This window comes from Macrosteles quadrilineatus, unplaced genomic scaffold, assembly GCF_028750875.1.
Source record: "Macrosteles quadrilineatus isolate MER2022 unplaced genomic scaffold, UCM_ALF_1.0 Scaffold_1__1_contigs__length_201487025, whole genome shotgun sequence".
Lineage (NCBI taxonomy): Eukaryota > Metazoa > Arthropoda > Insecta > Hemiptera > Cicadellidae > Macrosteles > Macrosteles quadrilineatus.
The window spans coordinates 95,139,277-95,164,706 of NW_026542594.1; the positions used below are offsets into that span (position 1 = coordinate 95,139,277).

Below are 25,430 nucleotides of genomic sequence, written 5' to 3' on the forward strand. Positions count from 1 at the left end.
AATGCTCTTCCAACAAAATTAAAGGACTATACAAGGACTACAAAATTTAAAAATAATCTAAAAATGTACTTTTTAACCAATCCCCTGTACTCAAAGAATGAATATTTCCTCCTACATAATATATTAGAATAAGAACTTTTTCAATAGTGATTGATTATATATCTTGTACTTTTTTGGGATTAAGCATTATGATTTTGATCCAATGTAATGACGCCATTCGTGCACATGTTTGCAAAGTATGAATAAAGTTGATTTCATTTCATTTCATTTCATATCGGCTGATGTTGTATCTCCAAAATTGTTCAGTAATTTAGTTCCTAATATACGACCCATTGCCACTAAGGACTCGAAGATTTTCAGACGAAGACAAACAATTCATTACCTGTGAGGTACAAAACATGCTATCTGAGGGCATTATTGAAGAGACTAACTCTCCCTGGCGAGCTCAGCCACTAATCACTGTGAATGAAAACCATAACAAACGTCTAGTTAATGACTATTCACAAACAATAAATAAATACTCTTTACTTGATGCTTACCCACTACCCCAGATTGACGACATTGTAAGTAAAGTGGCTAGCTATGCCATATTCAGTACTATTGACTTGAAATCAGCATATCATCAAATCCCCATTTCTGTAGAAGAAAGACCTTACACAGCATTCGAAGCTGATGGTAAGCTATACCAGTTCACTAGAATCCCCTTTGGTGTCACCAACGGTGTAGCCTGCTTTCAAAGAGTGATAGACTCCATAATACCAAAAGAAAATCTTAAAGGAGTGTATGAATAGTGGCTCATAAAACAAAGCCCAAATCATCGGCACAGCAAATAACTTCACTGCTAAAAATAACTCCAAACATAATACACTTGAACTCCATATGTCAAAACAAAAGAAACAAGAGGATGACATAAGAGCTACATTGTGTTCAGGCAGCCAAGGAAAAATGTTGGCGTCCACAATAAATAATATAAGCTATGGAAAAATAGATGTGTTTGGGTATGTACGACCTAATACCACTCTGATTGATGTCATCAAATCATCCTCAATAGAAAAAACTTTGAACACACCACTAATAGTTATAGGGGGAAGTAATGACAGCCTGAATAATAGTTATTCTAACATTTTCACAGAGTTGGAGGAGAAATTAGTGTCTGTCAGTAAAACCAGACCAGTGTTCATCACAACGATTCCTGTAAGATATGACAGACATCCAAACAGCATTGAAAACATCCAGTTAAATTTAGTCAATAAATACATAATAGAGCTAGTAGCAAAATTAGAAAATACTTTCTTAATTAATCTCAATTTTTTAACTAGGGCAGATTTTACAACACATGGTCTCCACATAAACAATAGAGGCAGAGCTAAACTGGCCCGTGTAGTCATCAAAACTCTCTCCCAGTGGTCTTTGAACCGAAACAGATCTTGTCAGCCACCTTCAAAATGATCCTCAACAATACAGCAATCAACAAGTACAAACTTCATGGAATACAAACAAAAAATGTAATTCACAAAACCAATGTAAAATGACACTGACAGATAAACCAATATTTGATATTATAGCACAATACCGGCATCATGAATCAGTTGGGTTTGCGCACAGCATATCAGCAGACTTTGATCACCCTCGACACATGACAGCAGGGGTGGCAGTGATTTTCAAAAATCACTTTGGGAAACCTGAACCTCATCACCGTGTCTCAAGTCATCTGACAGCTCAACACCAGAAACCGGGTGCTACTGTGTACAGCCTGATTACAAAAGATAACTATAATGGAATACCAAATATGAAGGACTATCATGCTGCTTTTAAGGAATTGACAACACATTTTAAAGAACAGAACTTAACACATCTGATTTGTTCGCCAGTTGGTTGTGTTAGAGATAATATATCCTTGGAGGATTTCCTAGAAAACCTAACAACTTTTCAAAATGAAACAGGAGCAAAAGTCACCATTGTGTCGTACTTTCAAAAGTCATTGAGAAAGTTAAAAAATGGTTTATCACACAATGAATTTAACAACCAAATAAAGACTTTTATCCATGGGCATCAACTGAATCAAGAGAAAGAGACAATGAACAGCTCGTCTGATGCAAGGAAAGAAAACTGTCACACTGTCACACCACCTATGACGGCAACCTGTACCTCTCCTGCCTCGGAACCTACGGACGACACTGCGACTCTGTCTGTCCAGCCTACACTGACATCAATGGAGGAACCACAGAATGGAGAAGTTATAAGTGTAGTGCCCGGCGACCTCACGTTTTGTGAGGCGCTAAAGCAGAGTAAAAGTGAGAGTGCTAAAAGTGTTGTTAAAGGGAAACCATCAGCGAGCGCCATATCTGAAGATGATCAAAATATTAATCAGGAGGTTGGGGCTTTAAACTCCCAGCAGACAGTTGTAAGAGATCCAATATAATAAACAGTAAAGGGGCTATTCTTTCAATATATCACCAGAACATAAGGGGCTTACAATCTAAAATAGAATCCATGGAAATAACATTAGAAGAAATTAAACCAAATTTAATTGTGTTAACAGAACACCATATGTCAGAAGTAGAATTTAATAACTTAAAGTTGAATAACTACAATGGTTGTAATTACTATTCCAGAAAATCAACTATTGGGGGTGGAGTTGCAATACTGTCTGATGGGAGTTTTAAGTGCAAACCGTTGGTAATTCAACAGTTACATGATTTATGTCTAGACAAGATGTTTGAGTGTTGCCTAGCTTTAGTGAAATGTAAAAAGTTAAAATTTGTTTTAATGGGTATATACAGATCACCATGCTGTAGCTATTTAGAATTTAATGATAGGCTGGACTTCGCAATTCAAATAGTTCTTAAAAATCATAAAAATGCAACCATAGCGGGGGATTTTAATATTAACATTTTGGAGAGTGGGAAACCTAAGAGGGAATTTGTAAATGTGTTAAAACGGTGTATGGTCTGAAGTACTATGTCAACTTTCCCACTCGGGTAACAGAAGAGACCAGAACAGGTATTGACAATGTGAATGTAATAACTAATATAAACTGTGATAGAGTAGAAGTTGAGGGGATTGTGACTGCTCTCTCAGACCATGACGAGCAAATACTAAATATATTAGTAGATGAAAATAGTAAGAAACATAATATCTTTACTATAAAGTACAAACGGACCTTTTCACACAAAAATCTGGAAATATTCAAAAACTATTTGGGAATGGAAGACTGGTATAATGTCTATTATGCAAATGTTGAGGATAAGTTCAATGCTTTCTTCAAAACTTTTACGTACTATTTCAATCTTATATTTCCTAAGACAAAAACTAGGATAAAAACTTACAATAATAACAATTGGATCACAGATTCTCTAAAAGAAGAAAGAAAAGAAGTAATAAATTTATTTAAAATAGCAAGGCAAACAAAAAACAAATATTTAAGTAATAAAGCTTAACAAGAAAATAAAAAATTTAAATCAAGGTTAACTGAAACAAAAAAGATTTTTTTGAAGAACAAAATTTCAAAATCAAACTGTATTGGAAAAACAACTTGGGGAATAATTAAATCAGAGACAGGGAAGGACAAGGGAAAAATTAATGAGAATATAAAACTGGTTGTAAATAATAATAAGCTAGGAAACCCATATGAAATAGCTACTGAATTTAATAAATATTTTATAGAATCTATAAATGATGTTAGCAGTAGTAACAGTTCAAATATTTGTAGTACTAATACATGTAAACAGAGAGATCAGTTGGATAAAGACAGCATCATTTCTAGACTGGTAGGCCCTAACAGTTTTAAGATTGAACCAATAGATAATAAAGATGGCGGCATTCTAGTTGGTAGTGGAAAAAGTGCTCTATATTTGTTGTAACAGCGAGAGTTTTTTAGTTCAAGCAGTCATTGTTGACTGTTGTATGTTTACATTTGAGGTTATAGTAAGTGTCTTACCATTTTTTTAAACTTACTATTACTCACTTTTTACTTGTCAGTCCTTTATGAACTATTCTTGTTGCACCAATATTCTTATTTCACGTTTCAACTTGATATCATTGCAAACTTCTTCAAATTTCGATAAGAATAAGAAAAACAGATATTGAAATATCACAACAGACAACAGGAGGAGTGCAGACGGCAACTCGCTTGCACGCTCGCTTTCTTGACGTTCTCCGCCTTCTTGATCTTCTGCTCGGTAGTAGCAATGAGCATAGTTGCTTGAACTATTCATACTATATTGGACGAACTTTTTTGTATTATATCAACGTTGCATTGCACATGAACTACAAACTGTTGTAATATTTATATTTAGCTCTAATATTCATCTCAAAGTTCTTGTCTCTCTCTAAATCCTAAATATGGCTTCTAGCAAATTAGATATAACTGTCTGCAAGCTATGCATGAAGATTGTGGGATCAGAAGATTATCTCCAGTGCGAATCACTTTGTAAGCACTGGTATCATAGGGTATGTATAGGAATGACAAAGGCAACTTACCAGGATTTAGCAGCTAACAGTGAAAAACCATGGTACTGCGGTAGAGTTGATTGCATCGAGGTATCTAGTCCCCCTGATAATGATCCACTGATGGCAAAACTTGATCTGCTATTCAACAGCATGGCTGTCCTTACTAGCAAAGTGGATAGCCTGTGTAATGTACCCCAGGACATTTTTGAGGTTAAAAATGACCTTTCCGGGATAAGCGAGAAGATATCTCAGCTAGAGATGGGAATTACTAAGATCTCTACTCGTGTGTCTGCACTGGAAACAAAATGTGAGGTTCAGGAGAGTGCTCAAGCCGATTTTGTCAAAAAAATCGAAGCCATTGAAGCTGAGCTGAAGAATGTTGACACGCCTTCCAGTGAATTGGTGTTAGAAGAGGCGGGTGAGCGAGTGAAGAGAGCTAGGAACTCCATCGTTCACGGACTTCCCGAAAGCAGCAGCGATAGCATCGAGCAAAGAGTCAAGTTTGACCATGATCTGATATCCACTTGTTTTTCGCGCGTGTGCCCATCACTAAACCCAGATGGAGTGAAAATGTCCCGTCTGGGCAGAAGAGACTCAGCCAAGCCCCGTCCACTCAAGCTAGCTTTCAGAACCGAAGCCGATAATCAAGATTCTTCAGGCATTTCTCTAAGGACCTTCTCAGCTCTGATCCCAAATTGAAAGATATTTCTATCGGACCCGACCGAACCCCACAGCAACGATCTCTTCTGCATAATTTGAAATCTGAACTCGAGCTAAGGAAGAATAATGGCGAGGGGAACATCACAATTAAGTTTATCAAAGGCGTCCCGAAAATCATCACCATGCCCGCTCCTTCAAAAAACGAGTAAAGCATGACACTCGTACTTCTTCGAGGTTGAGTGTCTGCTTTCAAAATGTGAATGGCCTGCAGTCTAAGACTCAGAACCTTCGTCAAAAAGCCCCCTCTACCTCACACGATATTATATTTGCTGTTGAATCAAATCTTCAGGAAGAAATTAGTGATGGCGAGCTTGGTTTCACTAATCACAACCTATTCAGATGCGACAGATCCCTCATTTCAACAAGCAAAACATCTGGTGGTGGCATTCTTGTCGCAGTTAGGAAAGACCTTAAGTCATCAGTGATTAGTTTAGAGCGTGGCGAATTTGAGGCTCGTTTTCTCTCTATCGTCGTTGGGACTCGGCCTCTGCTGTTCTGTGTAGCTTATGTTCCTCCCAACAAACCAGCCACTACATATCTCAATTTTTCACATCTTGTAACTGCCACCTTGGTAAAATATCACATTCATGCTTCATCTTAGGAGACTTCAATGTCCCAGGGACTGATTGGACCACCCCCATCACTTCGGCTAGTTCCCCTGCTGCACAATGTCTTGTCGACCTCGCAGATATGTTTAACCTCAAGCAAATGAATAATATTTTTAACTCACGAGGTAAAACACTTGACCTCATCTTCACTTCAGACCATTCACTAAAAATCATAAGAGCTTTGGACCCGATTGTTGAGGAGGAACTCCATCACCCTGCTCTCAACTTTGATATTGACTGTAACATTCAGAAATCTGAGTCTGACTTGCCTTCCTTCATTCCTGATTTTCGCCGCTGTGACGTCAAAGCTGTTAGAAATGATCTTGCCGCCACAAACCTCTTCATGGACGAGTCGGTGACCGATGTGGATTTCTTGTTTCAAGCTTTAATTGAAAAACTTCAACACGTTGTACTTAAGAATACACCTTTGAAACGCTTAGGACCCGCACGTTTTCCATCTTGGTTCTCGAGGGAACTTCGACATCTTACTATCGAGAAAAAAATTGCTCACCGTGACGGGGCGATGTCTACTTGTACCTGCGTCTAGTTGTACCTGCAGCATTTTGGTGACAGGCGTCTAGTTGTACCCCGTCCAAAGCTGTGGGGACAACTTGACGATGGTGCGGACGTCTAGTTGTACCTACGTCTAGTTGTCTCTACGTCTAGTTGTACCTCTTAAAAATCTACAGGTACAACTAGTCGGGAACGCCACCGTCTACTTGTACCTCATACGTCTGCGTCTACTTGTACCTACGACTACTTGTACCTACGACTAGTTGTACCTACGCCTACTTGTACCTACGTCTAGTTGTACCTGCGGCTAGTTGTATCTCCCCTTCAACTTGTCACCAGTTTAAGGGATTTATTTTATTTCTTTAAAAATCATACAATCTTACAACAATTTATTAAAAATAGCTTGCTACAAAAGCCAGGAAAATTTGGCTTGTCCGCAGCTCATTGAGAAACCCCTGTTCTTGATAACAACGTACTTGTGTCCCTTGGTCAGTCCTTATCCATATTACACTTTGGTTTTCCTTATTTCTTGTCAAGATCTGCTATCATTGTTTTTTCCACTTAAACTCTACCTTTCTATAGAAAACTAACATTAACTAGCTTAAACAACAACTTTAAACAATTATCTTAAATAAATAAATTCAGAGTTTACAAAAACAAGTAATTGAGTATAATAAAGTGTTTTTGTACGGTATTAGTCACGGAGAATATTACAACAAGTTTAAATTAAAAATGTATATGTTATTCTTATGGATATTACGTAAACTGGCGTAGTTTGGTAGTTAATGCATATACTTTGACAAATTAGTTTATTTCACACTTAACTACTAACTTTTCTCAAAAACACATCTTAATTACCTTCTACGCAAACGTAATTAAAGCTCAGTATTGAAATACCATTGAAAAAATAACCCAGATATGACTTTTTTTGCGCGCGCTTATTAGTTCTTAGTAAAACTAATCTTGGTTTAGTTGCAGACTACATAGCCAGTGTACACATACCTAGCTCAGTATAAAATTTAGTTTATATAGTTTAAATGTTTTTTTGTACGGTATTAGTCACGGAGAATATTATAGAGATTATATTGACAACTTTATGTTATTGATAAGGCTGAGACAACTAACTGACATCCCCCATGTCAAGAAATTCCAGCTTCAACAGTAACCTCAAAATAAATTTCTCAAAAGTAAGCTAGAGGGCTCATTCGTTGGCACAGAAGTAAGATATGAACTGACGCGACGTGACGAAGGAAAAATCAAACTTACACTGTAACGGATATACCTCCCTTTGAATATGTCTTCCCAAAAAAAGTTTTCTTTTAAAATAAAATCATATTACACTGATGAAATCACGGAAGTGTTTAACTACAAAAGATCCACCAATACGATTTTAATACTATTTAAAGGTTCTTCCAAAGGAAGAGATACCAGATAACATACTAATAATAACTCCGATGACGTACGGTATGGGGAATATTTTATTCATTGAATGATCAACCGAATTTGGCGACTAACGCAATTAATATCAATATTGTTTTTACACTTATTATTCTTTAAACAATGCTAAATGCTCAAAATATGTAGCCTATATTTCATCCAATTTATCGCAGTTAGGTGAATTAACGTAATCCTTGAAAGTAACCGTCGATTTCGACGGGTTTCACCTAGTTACTATTAAAAATAGTATTAGTTAATATATCGATGTTCACATGACCGGATGAGTCATCAGCTCTATCCCTAGTCCGTCGGTCATTACCCCTCGAGGCACCGGCCGATGGACCAGGGAACAGTTATGATTTACACTATCACCCTCTACTACGAAATTTTTTTTAGGTAAACATTCCAACGCTCATGATGACATCGAGCACTCATGCATATTTTGTATATAGGCCTAGCCAGTCCAAAACCTGAATACACTGTAGGTATGAATCAGACCGCTTATATCATAAACAACTAAATATTAAGGCTAGTTTCCTAACCAGAGAACACACAAGAATGGCACTTTACAAGACTTTTTATACCAAGCCTTCATAAACTAAGAGTATTTCATAAGTTACGTTGCCTGTGTAGATTTAGACTTAAAATCAGTATAAAATCAGTAATGGATTGAAAATCTAAGTGTTATTTACGTTTTTTTTGCATTATAATGTAGTGTACCTGTTTCTCGAAATCGACTAATTTTTAAGCTATGTGTATTACCAGGAATTATTTCAAAACTAATAAATAAATAACGTCTTTGTTGGGCAGCGTACATCAGATTATAGATCTGTTTTACATTAAAACTGTTGTCATTCAAGGAGTTTAAAATACTCAACTAAAAGCTTATGTTATTAATAAAAAAATCACACTGTTCATAACAGTTTGATATAATCAACATTTTTTCGAAAATGTTTAATACTGTGAGTGAAAAAGTTTTTTTTTTTTTTAGCAACTACCACAGTACTACGTAAAATCAAAACAATATTTAGGTTGATTGGAGGTCAATCACTTTCTCGCACTACGCGAAAGGGGGCTGACCCAACACCCCAATAACTGGAATGGATTGTTGTGAAAGGAAACTCTAAGAATTTGCAAATGAAGTCCATTCAGAGTAACGTGTGAGGATTAACGGGACATTCTGTACGCTGTTTACAAAATATTTCCTTTGCCTTTCCAAGTACTGAATCTATATGGTTTTGCTTATATTAAACAATAAGTCAAATACTTTGTAGCAGATGTCTTTAGCTGCATTTTACAACAGGTATTTCGTTCACCTTTCTCAGAAATAGCTGTTCATGGCGTGTTCCTGAATCAACAATAAGGTATATTGTGTTATTGTCCTAATAAACACGGGAGACATTCGCCTATCTTTATGGTCGTATTATGTAAATAACATTGAACTGATTAATTTAACAAATGATCATTGTTAATTTATTGTAACAATTAGGCTATTTATGTACTGTACATTTATGTTTTATGTTTTATATGTTTGTTTTGTGCTGTATTTATGTTTTAGTATATATATACTGTTTAAATATTTATTTATTCAATCAATGTCCTGACTAATCCTAAACACAACCCTGACACAACCTAAACGATAATAACTAGAGATTTGATCATATTGTCATAGCATCTCTTTATAAGAAATCTGTCCGGAGTATGTGCAATTTTGGTTTATTAAACTTATTGGTAAATTGGTGTAAGATTGTTTTATGTTTATTCGTAATCCGGACGCATAATATCTACACGAAGTTGAGGCTTTTGCTTTGGTATTAACAGTCAAGTAAAATAAATAAATAATTAAAAAAAAAATAATTAAAATAAATAAATAATTAAATAATCTTATAAATTTAAGAAAATGGGTTATTCGTTTGGCTCTGCTACCCGACCATTTTTATTATTGAGGTCTCAAATTAAAGGTATGCACGCACAGATTTGCCATCAAGCATCGGCGTATATTTTTCTATTATCTCACTCGGCTTATACGTAAACGAAATTGCTCCTCATGTTTTTCTTATGGGAGTTAAATTTGGTTTTCATGATTTTCTTCGTTAGGCTAAACAAATCATGTTAACATTTTAATTTTTGAGTTGTCCTAATTCTTATAACGTAGTTTTCTAAAGTTATCTGTTGTGGCTGCCTAGAAATAATCGGACGTTTGTTTCTCCTTAGAAAATGTATTGATAATTATAATAGTGGTAGTAAATTATGTTACAAGACTATGACAAATTGCCAATTATTGAGTCAACTTGGTCCCCACGCACAGGCTTCGCATATGTGGGCCCTGTCGATTTTCAGAAATTACGTTCATTCTGTATCTATTATTCTTTTGTTATGAATTGCTTTTGATTTTATTTATTTGATTTAATTTTACTATGGTATTTTGCCGGACAAACTCCATTAAACATATAGCACGGGTCGAGGTTAATTTAACAACTTAAAACTAATTCATTCAACAATAGTTTGCCTGAATACTATTTTACTAATATTTGTTTAAAGTTTTACAGAATACACTTACACATGATGCTATTGTATGTTTTTATTTATACATGATATAGGTACTTACAACAAAACTTGTGAATTTTTGTGTTTATTTATACATTTATTGTAGGACAACAACGTAAACTTAAAGATAGGAGCGAGTGTATGCAATTCCAAGATAGAGTTTAGTATTCACCGATCCTATGATAGTTTAAGAGTATATTTCGTACCTAGGGCCGAAAATGACTTTTTTTCAACTCGGGATCATTTTTAAGTTCGAGACGAAGATGAAATTGGTCCGTGGTACGATTGCTGTTTTTCACCAAACTATACAAAACTGAGAAAATATATCAATAATGTAGGCAAGCATGTTTCTTTACAACCTTTTTATCAGCTCGTGAACATCACAGAGAAAATATCCGCATATCGGTGGAAATGTATTTTCCTGTCGATCTACAGAATGCCTTTATAAATTAAAATAGGCTAAAAAGACATAAAAAAAGAATTACAAATGTTTAAAACTAACATGGGTTTAACGGGTTGCTATGCTGGTGACGAAATCTATATAAATAAAATTACAGTTTTGTCTGTACATTGCTTAGAATCCACTGAGCTATAATAATATAACTGGAGTAACCACTCAGTGTTTTAAAAACGTACCACTGTTTTTGCTGGTTTTGTTTCAGAGTTTCGTTTTGTTAGGTTGGCCGGGTGATCGGGTTGGTGGGACTTGTCAAATTAGATAGGCAAAATCAAGATGGCGTCATCCTGTTTTGTTGATGATAGTAAACAAAAATCTGCCAACTCAACATTATGATTGCAATATAAGTTTATTTGTTTATTTTACGAGCAAGAGCAACCCATTTTAACAATATGATAAACCGATGGCCGTTATTTAATCAAATGCCATAAGGCTATTGGCCTAAACCAATATCTCCAAACCAGGAAACTTGACTAGCCTATTTTCACCACATAGCTTTAAAAGAGGTAAATAAGTTAGTATTTATTTACTATCAAACAAAAACAATTTATACTGTTTCAAAATAACTTTAAATACAGAGGTTTTAACGTGCAGTAACTTAAATAAGTTTTTGATACAAGTCCTTGAAATAACGGATAACATAACCCCAAATAAATAGTATGGTTAGGTATTTGACAGCATCCCACCAACCGATCACACGGCCAACCTAACAACACGAAACAACAAAAACAAACCAGCCAAAACAGTGGCACGTTTTTCTCTAACGTTTAACCAGAGAGTAGTGACTCCAGTTATAATCTATATCTCAATGTTAGAATCATGCATTTTTTGGTTATTTTTACGTTTCATAGCCTAAGAAAGCCGAAACGAGTCTTATCTCAATTTCTGTCTGTATGTCTGTTTGTTTGTCTGTTTGTCCATTCTGTGACTGCGTCTGTAACGCCAAAATGTCATTTTACGCGGCCTACTCCTAGAAAACTAGGGTACCGATCAAGGTTCTAATCATTTTTCTGTATTTACTGAATTGGTGAGAGTGTCTTTGGCTATAAAAACATGGCCTCGCTTCTTTGAAAACAAAAAAACAAACCACCAAAAACCCAATTTTGATCGATTTTTTCAAATCGTCTCCCAATGTTTACTATTACATTTTATGAAATAACGATCAGCTGTTTGGATTAGTTCTCACTTCTAGCTGTCACTGATATGTTTACATTCAAAGTTGTTTACAAATACCACAACCATTTCCGATCAAGTTTTGTCAGCACATCCAAACCAAGTGAGATTAAAAACGTTGTGCCTTACTTATCAGCTTTAATTAATCGCAAGTGCAACGATTGTTCTTGAGTTTTGATAACCGGGGAAAATACTGTGAATCAGTGTTGTATTAGTGCAAGGAAACTTACATTTTTTTAATCATCGTCACCAATACCGTAGCTTACAAAGGTTTCCACTCATTGACGGCGCTTCAAGGACAGTTGTGTTAAGTGCAAAGTAAAAAATAACAACTGCAGTCAGTGGGTGATCGTGGATGTTGCTGCGATCTTGGAAGATCTTCCTGATTTCGCTGTGATCGTAACAGAGGGTTAACTTAACAGATGTAGCTAAACTCGCTTTTTCAATGTGTCACTTTTGGTTTCTACTTACTTAGGCCTAAATTTCGACAACGATATCGGTACTTTTCCTACTTAGGAAATAAAACTACAAACGTAAAAAACCCCAGATTTGTGAGTTTTTCTTCACATTTCCTCCGAATGTTTGCTAGATATATGTACCGATTATTGTTTAGAGATTACGTAATCTTTTAAATAAGAAACCTTTGTTTGGATAAAGGCGGTTTCTTCAAACTGTCATTAATATGTTAACATTAAAAGCTGCTTACAAATAATGCTATTAATGGGAAATAACTTTGATTTTCGAAAACAAAAAAAAAATTAAACCAAAGGAGATTAATAACTTCGGTACTGCACCACATCAAGTGAAAGTTTTTTTTAGCAAACCATAGTGATTTTTCAAAGCTTTACGTTGTTAACGTTACATGTTACATGTTTTGTGGCCTGTGTATTTATTTATTTATATATTTGCAAACAGATTAACACCTATAATACGCATTAATGTCCTTATTTTTCGTGGAAAAGACGAGAGCACCATTGTGACCAGTGTGAAAAGTAACTTTCAATTACAGGCCTACCTTAGGGCTATGCCTCATAGATCTATATTGTAAAGCAATTCCTTTCATCATTAGATATCAAATATGGACTAACACGATCGGGTGACATTTAATTGCGAAGCATTCGTTTTGGCTTTGAAACTGTCAGATATTGTATTTGAGAAGGTTTACCTATATGTATTCCTAAACAATTATAGTTTTGCCATCATATCTGGAAAAATGCACACTAAATATGCAAACCAACTCCTGTTCTGAATATAAGGTTTTAACTTACCACAAGATTCCCGTACGTAGAACGGGCAAACAGCTAGTAACAACTAATTATGAAAATAAAATCAAAACAAATGGAACATATTCCAATCACATTTATTATTTACAATGTATGTTAAATGGAGAAGTATGTGTAGTACATTGCATAGTTTTTGTCGAATTTTCAACCGCTGGACCTCAACTTCATTGTACACTTCATTGTTTATTGATCACTGGGAAATCCATTGTAAACTATAAGAAATGCACACTAATCAATGCAAATACTTTAAGGTTATGTGAAAAAATATTTAAAGGAATCAGCAAAAATAGTAATACATAATTGCTAGGCAGCGGTCTATTGCAATTCATTAAGGATATACTGCTTGTATATTTAATGATATATATAAATGTTTTAATTAAATAAGCGATTTTCGGTACTAGGGCTGGAAAATTTTAATCACAACTATAGCTGCCATTTCGACCCTGGACAGCAATGCGTAGCTTTCAGCCTCCAATTAGCGTCTGTAAAACTACTAAAACATCGTATTGCGGTGAAAAATATTTGCCAATCATACTCAATCGACTCGGAACATTGCAGTTCCTGATTTAATTAAGGGTATTATTAAAAAGTACTCGTGCAGTAATCAATTAAACAGGGTAACGAATTGAAGGATAGATACAACTAGACTATAAGGACGCAAAATACGCGTAGGTACAACTAGACGTAGGGACTACTAGACGGAGGGACCACTAGTCGTAGGGACTACTAGTCGTAGGGACTACTAGTCGTAGGGACTACTAGTCGTAGGGACAACTGGTCGCATCCGTACAAGCTAGGTGATACTACTTGTCGGTGGGATACACGTCTAGTTGTACCTACGTCTACTTGTACCTACGTCTAGTTGTACCTCCTAAAAATCTGCAGGTACAACTAGTCGGATGAGCCACCGTCTACTTGTACCTACGTCTAGTTGTACCTACGACTAGTTGTCCCTAGGCCTCGAGGTACAAGTAGACGTAGGTACAACTAGACGGGGGGACAACGAGACGCGGTCCCACCGTGACTTCAAACTACATGCTCGGTATCCCGATCTGGATAAATTCAGGACCTTGCGAAGAAGATGTTCTCTCCTTGCCACCAGATGCTACAATGACTACATCTCTCATAGTTTTTGATGTCAACACCAGTTTAAACATCAGCTCCTTAATGATATGTGAAAAGGATGTCCTCACCGAACTTAAAAGTCTTGATGAATCCAAGGGCTGCGGTCCAGATAGTGTACCCCCTTCTGTATTGAAGCATTGTGCTGACATCTTAGCACCAATATTAACTGTACTTTTCAACAAATCCCTGTAAGTTGGTATCTTCCCGGAAATATTTAAGCGGGGCTTCATAGTTCCAATTCCAAAGTCAAATGATCCTAGTGTAGCGACTAACCTACGTCCAGTGGTAATATTGTCATCCCTCTCTAAGGTATTCGAAAAGCTTGATCTCCTTCAACTTGTTCCTGCAACTAAACACATTTTCGCCTCCGAACAACATGGCTTCAGGGCAGGCCGTTCAACTATGACCAATCTGCTGACTCTTCAAACCAGAATATTGCATGCTTTTGAGAGGGACAATCAGGTCGACGTCATATATCTGGACTATGCAAAAGCGTTCGACAAACTAAACCACTCAACGCTTCTTATTAAATTGAAGAGCTATGGAATCCTGGGAAATCTCTTGAGCTGGTTTGGCAGCTACTTGTCTGGAAGGAGTCTCTGTATAAAATTTGCTTCCGCAGAATCAACTCCAATTCCTGCTTTTTCAGGAGTGCCACAGGGATCCTTGATGGGACCCTTCCTATTCTCTCTTTTCGTGAATGACCTTCCCAGTGTTTTGCAAGTCCGTTCTCTAATGTTTGCCGACGATGTGAAGCTCATCATCGGTGGAAAACAACACCGTGCGAGACTGTCTCCACCTGCAGAGAGCCCTTGACTCTGTCCTCGAGTGGTCAACAAAGAACTTAATGTCGCTGAACCCAACTAAGTGCAAAATCATTTCATTTCATAGAAACATTCAACCCATCGAATATCAGTATATGGTTGACATTACTTACTTGGAGCGTGTCACAAGCATTCGTGACTTAGGGGTGGTTCTCTCATCTGACCTTTCACCTGTCCTTCATGTTGATGAGATTTGTCGTCGAGGCCACAAAACTATGGGTCTCCTTTGCAGAATATCTAGGGATCCCTTTAGTACTAAAACATTGCTCAGCTTCTATTGTTCCTATATACACCAGCAATTGGAATATTGTTCCGTTATCTGGTCACCTTACCTCCTGGGCCAATGTGATAGGCTTGAATCCATCCAGAGAAGATTTGCTTGGTTTGGTGGGAACAAAGCTCGGATTCGGATACTTGGAGTCTCCTGTTCCTGACATCCTAACTGATCTAGGCCTCACTCCACTAAAGCTTCGACGGGAAGTGGCGGATATCAGTTTTCTCCACAAACTATTAACGGGTGCTATCATATGTGAAGAGCTCCTAGAACAAATTGAATTCCGCATTCCCAATCGAACCAGATCACGTGAATTATTCTACAAGAGATCTTATCCCTACAACTATCTACAACACTCTCCTCTTCCCAGATTGATGCGTCTTGGCAACATGGTAGATCCTCATCTGGATTTCTTCGATGGCCTGAGCCCAGCTGCCTTCAAACGGAGAGCGACTTCCATTCTTCAATCCAATTAGCCTCAACGCACTAGAAATCATCTGTGGGGATGTGTTCACGGTGGTTCAGTGAGTCTATGTCAATAGTGTGGGGTCAGTGGGGGGATCCAGGGGTTGTGCGTGTGTTGGCATCGGTTTGCTGAGGGTAATGCTTACCTCCGACCTTTGTACTACTCCATCCTGAACTCCTACTCTATCCTGAACTCCTGCATCAATCTTTGCATGTTTCCTAACTTTCTATTTATTGCATTGTTATTTATTTTTGTTAATATAGTCTATCCTGCTGTTATTGCATTGTTATATCTTGTTCTTGTACAGAGTTTATCATATTGTTATTTTTCTGAAAGTTTTATCTGTTTTTCATTGAGTTTGTTCTGCCTCTTACTGAAGTTTCACTCGGCTACTGCATTGCTTCATTGTTATTGTTCCTATACTGGTTTTGTTTTTCGAATGTCTCGTTTTGTCAACTTGTTCAGATAGTTTGTTATTTATAGTTGTTACTTATAGTTTGTTATTCATAGTTTGTTATTTATAGTTTGTTATTTATAGTTGTTATTTATCTTTTTATGTCTTGTTATTGAAGTCTTGTTTTCCAGTTTTTTTCACTACTTTTGTACTGACCTGTGATTTTTTTCTGCTTCTTCTGCATGTAAGACATTGTATTATTCATGTAAAAATGGTGCAACCGTTAACAAATAAATAAATAAATAAATAAATGTATGGCAATAATTGATGGGTATAAAAAAAAAGTTTTCATGTGGGTACGATGAAGTACCAATAAAAGTGATCAAGTTTATTGGCCCAGCAATATGCAAGGTGATGGTTCATCTGATCAATTCATCCTTTGTCTCTGGAATTTTTCCACACAAACTAAAAATAGCCAAAGTAATACCAGCTCTAAAAAAAGGTGATCCTAAACAAATTTCAAATTATAGGCCCTTATCGTTGCTCCCAACTTTCTCAAAAATCTATGAGAGAGCCATGCACAAAAGGCTATTGGAATATTTAGAGACGGAGGGTTTGTTAGATGAATCTCAACATGGTTCCCGCTAAGGGAGATCAACTGGGACTGCAACAGCAGAATTTGTGGAAACCATTCTAAATTCAATAGATAAAGATGAAACATGTATTGGCATCTTTATGGACCTTAAAAAAGCATTCAATAGTGTTTGCCACAGTAAGTTGTTGGAAATTCTAGAGAATTTGGGAATTACCAACATTTCTTATAATTGGTTTCAGTCATATATAGAAAACAGATCTCAATATGTAGATGTAACACACTCTCACAAAAACAGTACAACAAAAATAACATCAAAACTTGAAAAAATAAAAACAGGTGTACCTTAAGGGTCAATTTTGGGCCCCTTATTGTTCATAATCTACATCAACGGTTTGAACCAAACACTAGTAAATCAAAGGGAGAGCAAAATAATTCTTTATGCAAATGATTCAAACTTAAAGATATCAGGAAAAGAATTTGAGGATATAAAATCTGTGGCAAACTCAGAACTCATTAATATCCAAAGGTTTTTAATTGAGTATAATTTATTTTTGAGTATTTCTAAAACTAATTATATTAACTTTTCTACCAAAAACAAAACAATTGCTTTCCCCAACATAAAAATTGATAATACATCTTTAGAACCTGTTCGACAAACAACCTTTTTAGGCCTAAATATAGACAGCAGTCTCAGTTGGAACTCCCACGTTGAAAAAGTACTGGCAAAAATGAATTCAGGTGTGTCTGCTCTCAGGACATTAACAAATATTTGTGATCTGACAACTCTCAAAATGGTTTATTACGGTATGATTCATTCTCATTTAGCCTACAATATACATGTTTATGGAGCAACCAATATTAATAATCTGAATGAGATATTAAAACTACAAAAGAAATCAATCAGAATAATGCTAAATATGGAACAAACTGACCATGTTAAAGAAAATTTTAAAGAATTAAGAATTATGACGGTATTTAGTCTTTATGTATATGAAACTATTGTTTACTCAAAACAAAATCAAGAGCAATTTGAGACTGGTCAGTTGATCCACCATTATAATACAAGATATAATAAAAAATAAGGTTGCAAAGTCACCGATTAAAAATGTTTGAGAAAAAGACAAATTATATAGGATCTAAATTTTTAAACAAAATTTCTACCATAATAGACACAAATCAAGAGTTTTCAAAATTTAAGAGAAAATTAAAAGAACACCTAGTTGAGAGAGCATTATACTCACTAGATGAGTTTTAAAATAACTAAAGGCCTTAAATTTAATATTTGCCAACAGAAATGATGGTGTTTTTAACACATTATTGTACTTATTGACAGAAATTGTATTATAAGGATTAGTTTTAAGAAATGACGATTGTTCAATGTACTTACGCTACAAAACAATGAATAAAGAATGTTTTGACTTTGACTATGCTTATTTAGATGATATAACCATCTGTGGCTGCTCTCAAGCAGAACATGACGAGAATTTACAAAGGTTTCTTCAGGTAGCTAAAAAGTATAATTTCACTTTGACCGATAAGAAGTCCAAGTATTCTCTTAGTTCAATAAAGCTATTAGGTTATTTGATATGTAATAAAACCATGAGACCAGATCCAGACAGACTGAAACCGTTGTTGGAAATGCCTCCTCCCAAAGATGCAACATCTCTTAAGCGTGTTGTGGGAATGTTTGCCCATTACTCTAAGTGGATACGTAATTTTTCAGACAAAATACAAAACTTGGTCCGTTGTAAATCTTTTCTTTTGCCTCAGTCTGCAAAATCTGCTTTTGATGAACTGAAAAAGGACATTGCCAGCTCGATTATTACTACCATTGACCCAAAAAGTCCACTACTGGTAGAGACTGATGCATCTGACTTTGCTGTTGCTGCGACTATAAGTCAAAATGGAAGACCTGTCGCATTCTTTTCCAGAAGTCTTTCTGACACTGAAAGAAGACACTCTGCTATTGAAAAGGAAGCAAGTGCCATTGTAGAAGCTGTACGGAAATGGAAACACTTTCTTATCGGTCATCATTTCAAACTAATGACAGATCAACAAGCCCTTTCTTATATTTTTGATATGAATCACTCAAGTACGATCAAAAATGACAAAATTTTGCGGTGGCGACTTGAGTTGTCGTGTTACAGTTTTGATATCGTGTATCGTCCAGGAAATAAAAATGTCGTAGCAGATACATTCTCAAGAGTCAGTGCCTCAGTTACTGAAAGGCCTAATCGTCTCTTTGATTTACATCAAGCACTAAGCCATCCGGGTGACTCGAATGTACCACTGGATTAGGAGTAAGAATCTCCCTTATTCCCTACAGGAAGTAAAGAATATAACAACGTCGTGTTCTGTTTGTGCTGAGGTTAAGCCACGTTTTTACAAACCTATTGATCAGCACCTAATCAAGGCTACTTCGCCATTTGAAAGATTGAATATTGACTTCAAAGGACCTATTCCATCCAGCACAGGAAATAATTATTTACTTACCATCATAGATGAGTATTCCAGATTCCCATTTGCATATCTGTGTAGGAATACTAGTTCGTCTACTGTGATTAATTGTCTTAGTAATCTATTTTCAATGTTTGGAATTCCAAGTTACATCCACTCCGATCCGACAGAGGATCTTCATTTTTATCTCAAGAACTAGTATCGTTTTTACATTCTCGTGGTATCGCCACAAGTAAAACAACACCTTACAATCCAGAAGGAAAAATGGACAAGTCGAGCACTTCAACGGAACACTTTGGAGAACAATAACCCTTGCACTAAAGACGAATAATTTACCAATTAGGCAGTGGGAGCGTGTTCTCAATGATGCATTGCATGCTATTAGATCTTTACTGTGTACGGCTACCAATGCAACTCCCCACGAACACTTTTTTGTGCACTCTAGGAGATCAAGCAATGGAATTGCTTTGCCCACATGGCTAAGTTTTCCTGGACTAGCTCTACTAAGCAAGTACGACGAGAAAGTGGATGAAGTAGAGATTATCGAAGCTAACCCTCAGTATGCTCATGTTCAAAATCAAAATGGACAAGAATCGAACGTGTCTCTAAAGCATTTGGCTCCTCGAGGGGATGTGAGACTTTTCAGAGATGAAACCGACACTGCTATGGCCTAGACATCAAATTCTCAAGAAGAACAAGATGAGGCACAAAATGATGTACAAATAAATGAAAAAGATATTAGAAAAAGCAGTGAAGAAGCGATGTTTAAGTTTTCTAAACGTTAACAATTTTTTTTTTTTACAATTTGGTTTTTTAGAAAAACTTTCGACTGAAGATGCCCTCCTAAATTTTTGTAAAAGTGTTTACGAAGGATTAAATAATAAATTAAATGTCGGCGGTGTATTTGTTGACATAACAAAGGCATTTGATGCAGCCGATCATGATTTATTACTAAATATTATGTGGTTTGCTGGCTTCAGAGGTTCAATTTGGCACTGGTTTAGAAGCTACTTAAAAAATAGTGTACAGTGTGTGTTCAGTATTTCGTATAAATATTTGATGTAATATTATTTGTCAGGCAACTCAGCACTGCTTTATCTCGATTTTCTATCGTTATCCCTTCCACAGAGATAGAGAGAGGTCACGTTATTCTATAACATTACTTGCTTAGAGGGGTCTGAGTATTCCCTCATTGGTGAACTAAAATATAGCAATACATTTATTGGTCGAGACGGTCATGTGACCACTGGACGCGTCCATTCCCGATGCCCACAAGCGTCAGTCTTTCGGAAAAGCTCCTTGATGTAACACTCCGGTTCATCAAGTCTCCATTTTTTGCTCATTTAACTTGGGACAGTTCTCTATTGACAGTGTATTGTAATAGTAGCCTACTTAGGCCCCCATACTCTCTATTTCGTGTTACACATAATTGTATGTTTTAAATTGTATTTTTTAACTGTGTATTAACTCCCTGAAAAGTAATAGCTCCCATTCAACGTGAACTTCTTGTGCGGCTTCCGTGAACGCGTGTGAACATTACCTACAATAACATTTTCTTGAGCTCATATAAACTAACCCGTCGTTTCGACATCAAGAAAAGTGTTTAGATTAGACATTCTCTTCTCTTCCCATCACACGTCTGGACAGTGTACCTCCATCGTCTTCCCCAATAGCTCATCCAGCTCATGGCGTGGGTATCGGCCATGTTGTCGCCATCTTGGCTTCCCTTCTCCACAACTCATGGTTAGTGAATATATCATAAAACAGTTAAAATAATGTCTTAAAATAATTCATTGTATCTCATTTGCTAAGACACCAAGTGCTCCAATTTTTTTGTAACTATTTTGCAATTTAATTAATTTTTTATACAGTCCACTCACAAATCTCGAAGTGTTTTAAAATACCATTTTACCACAAAACAGTGTGTTAAAATTAAGGATGTGTATAGTTCTTTTAAGTCAATAGTATGTGGCGTTCCACAAGGGTCTGTTTTGGGTCTCTTTTTGGTTTTTATCAATAGTCTTTGTTGTGGTCCATTTAAGGGTTCACTTACTAGTTTTGCTGATGACACAGCACTATGTTATAACTCACCTTCTCAAAATTTGTTGGAGCTTGATATGCAGTATGATTTGGATTTGATGAAGATTTGGTTTACTTACAACAAATTAACACTAAGTAATAAAACCAAATTCATTATATTTTCGCTAAGGGACAAAAATGTAGGCTTTGATCGCATTTCTTATAAATGTGTTCCCTGCTTAATGTCTGTCGCTCTTCCTTGTGATAGATTTATGTATATAGAATGTGTAGATAATATTAAGTATTTGGGTATTTTTATAGATAAAAACTGTAGCTGGAGTGAACATATTAAACACCTAAATAAATACATGCTATCAGCTAAACAAACTTTCTATTACTTAAGAAATATGTGTCCAGTAAAAGTCATGAGAATAATTTATTTTTCAATTGTACACAGTAAACTTCAATGCGGTATTACTTGTTGAGATACCTAACCACATATTTTTTCTTATTTATTTGATTTATATTTTTGTTTTGTTATAGTAAATGATTTAGTTTAGTTTTAGTTCTAAAATTTAATTTTAATGTTAATTTATAAATGCATTGTAATAATTTGTATTTGTAACATTGCTTTGTAAAAAAAATGTTGGAATAAAAAATCTTGAATCTTAAAAATCTAATATATGCCTAAGAATATGACAACATACCTTAGTGTAGCAATAGCATCAATTATTGATTGCTTCATATTGATGCTTTATTAATGACATGTTTTACCATTTTCTTCAATTTTATTCAAGACTCTTCACATGTAGCTTACTATATAAATTAAAAAATGAAACTTTGAGCAATTCTTTACAAAACATATACAACCTCACTTTAAAACCAAACATAACCCTCCTCAATCCACATAAAGCAAACATCTTATTCGAGTAAATAAACAAACCTGTTCATTGTACTGACCAGCTGTTTCATTATCTAAATTAAATTAAATCATGTAAACATTGGAAGCATGCCAGGCGTAGCCCTATGGAAATCAGCCTGTGGGGCAGAGCCCATAGGATATTCGTCCATATAAATACTTTCCGGCAAATCTACACACTCTAAGCTTCATTTTGATGTGCCATATGCCTATATTTTTATTTGGTAAATGGCCTTAACCGTTTACATAAAATTTGATTGTATCTCTTTAATAATATAATAGATGTTTCAGTTTATTATCATGAATAAATAGTTAAATTATCGTAACACGGGTTGTTTCCATGGAAACCTAATGTAAAACGGCAGCATTTAGTGTTTATTTACATTTTTGGAACATCTGGCGATTTTTAGCGTGCTCTAGTGGCGTAACAGTTTGTCGTAGAAACAAATATTATGTATAAAACTTGTAGCAAATTTAGTCTTCTTTAGTTTTACAATGCAGTGTCTTTTCAAAAACTCATAATTACCGAGATTCAGCCCAAAACCTAAAAAAAGTTAGCAAATTTTGAAGTTTTTCACAAAATAAACAATGTTTCGGGCATATTAAGTGTCAGCAAACCTCATATTCGTGTTCAGCGACCAAAAAAACATAAATAAAAGTGGTGATTAGGACTGTACCTAAACTTTCCGCTATCTTTTTTAATATGCCTAGGCTAATAGATATTTATTTCACCATTACCAAAATGGAGACTTTAAGTTTGTTATTTGTTATTTTGTTTCCAAATTTTATTCACTAGCCTATTTATTAATTATTTGATTTATTTATTCTACAACGGGGCCCCTAAAAGCTAAATTGTTTCTAGGGATGGACGGGTCCCGAAATTTCGGGAATTTTTCGGGAAAAAAATATTCCCGATTATCGGGATTATCGGGACGGGATTACATTTGATTCGGGAATTTTTCGGGACGGGATTTGGTCCGATCGTCGGCGATTTTGCCGCTTCGCGAGTGCCGATGACGCCGCTATTGCGAGCGATAGGGCCGCGAACGCAGGAGACGAAGTCATTTCGACGATCGCGCCGTGACCGCGGAGTCATGCCGACGATCACCCCGTGACCGCGGAGTCATGGCGACGATCATGACGTGACCGCGATTATTGGACCGACAATCGCGCCGTGACCGCGGAGTCATGCCGACGATCATGCCGTGACCGCGAGGCATACCGACGATCACGTGACCGCGGAGTCCTACCGACGATCGCGCCGTGACCGCGGAGTCATGCCGAGGATCGCACCGTGAACGCGGAGTCATGCCGACGATCATGCCGTGACCGCGAGGCATACTGGCGATCACCACGTGACCGCGGAGTCATACCGACGATCATGCCGTGACCGCGGAGTCATACCGGCGATCACCCCGTGACCGCGGAGTCATACCGACGATCACGACGTGACCGCGGAGTCATACCGACGATCACGACGTGACCGCGGAGTCATACCGACGATCACGACGTGACCGCGGAGTCATACCGACGATCACGACGTGACCGCGGAGTCATACCGACGATCACGACGTGACCGTGAGTCATACTGACGATCATGCCGTGACCGCGGAGTCATACCGGCGATCATGCCGTGACCGCGGAGTCATACCGACGATCACGACGTGACCGCGGAGTCATACCGACGATCACGACGTGACCGCGGAGTCATACCGACGATCGCGACGTGACCGCGATTATTGGACCGACGATCGCACCGTAACCGCGAGTCATACTGACGATCGTGCCGTAACCGCGGAGTCATACCGACGATCGCACCGTGACAGCGAGTCATACCGACGATCGTGCCGTGACCGCGGAGTCATACCGACGATCACGACATGACCGCGATTATTGGACCGACAATCGTGCCGTGACCGCGGAGTCATGCCGATGATCATGACGTGACCGCGATTATTGGACCGACAATCGCACCGTGACCGTGGAGTCATACCGACGATCACGACGTGATCGCGATTATTGGACCGACAATCGCGCCGTGACCGCGAAGTCATACCGACGATCACGACGTGACGCGATTATTGGACCGACGATCGCACCGTGACCGCGAGTCATACCGGCGATCACCCCGTGACCGCGGAGTCATACCGACGATCAGGACGTGACCGAGAGTCCTACCGACGATCGCGCCGTGACTGCGAGTCATACCGACGATCATCCCGTGACCGCGAGTCATACCGACGATCACCCCGTGACCACAGTCATTTTGACGATCGCACCGTGACCGCCAGTCACAAGTTTCTATAGGTACCTGTATATTGTTACCCATTTTTTGGTTTTTATAGATCAGTACCACAAACGGTATAAAATTGATTTTGTATGTCTTTTTTTTGGTAACTGCAATACTCAAGACTTTCTTTTTATGCACAGAAAAAATCCCGTCCCGTCCCGTCCCGAACTAAAAATTCAATCCCGTCCATCCCTATTGTTTACAAAGCCTAAATTAATGATTGAAAGGTCTCTATTGTTATAACTGTAATTTATTGTTTTACTTAGTAGGAATTTAAAATTATTAGAAGCTTTGAATTGAAAATCTTTTTTTATAACTAAAGAAATGGCTGAGAGTTAGTAGGATAGATGAGGACTATAAATTTTTGAATTTCTGAAAAGTCTGATTTACATGTATTATTTGTTGATGATTCGTTTGTTGTTTGTTTTTTTAATTGTTCATTACAGCTGGTTTCTCTCAAATGGCGCGTTGTTCTTGAACCTTCCTCCACAGTTTTTCTGTTTGTTTGGTAGTTTTTGTGAGCCGCTCCTCCTCCCTGCACATGGAATCACGCTTCCAATTTGTTTGCATGGGTGCGGGTGCAAGGGCGTGGTTCACCTGTTCAGACGTGTTCGTACAGTCGACTAAATTTGGATAAAATACAAATAAAATACTCCCCGGATAAATTACAGGGGTCGGGAGCGTGGGAATCCATCATATAGAGGTTATGTTCGTTATGTAGGGGTTCCGAACTTTGGGTATTCGTTATACAGGGGTAAGTAAATTACCAACGAAATGAGTTAGTATTCTATATATAGAGGGTTTTACTGATTTTGTTCGCTGTATAGCAAACAAAATACGTATAAAACCCTATATATAATGAATACTAAGTCTATAT

At 36.9% G+C, this 25,430-nt stretch overlaps 1 protein-coding gene across 1 annotated transcript in view; it reads right to left on the bottom strand.

Annotated features, from left to right (window-relative positions):
• The window catches only part of LOC128990314 (probable E3 ubiquitin-protein ligase MGRN1), a 125,241-nt gene that overhangs the window by 61,927 nt on the left and 37,884 nt on the right, over positions 1-25,430 (bottom strand). The gene's annotated exons all lie outside the window — the stretch shown is intronic.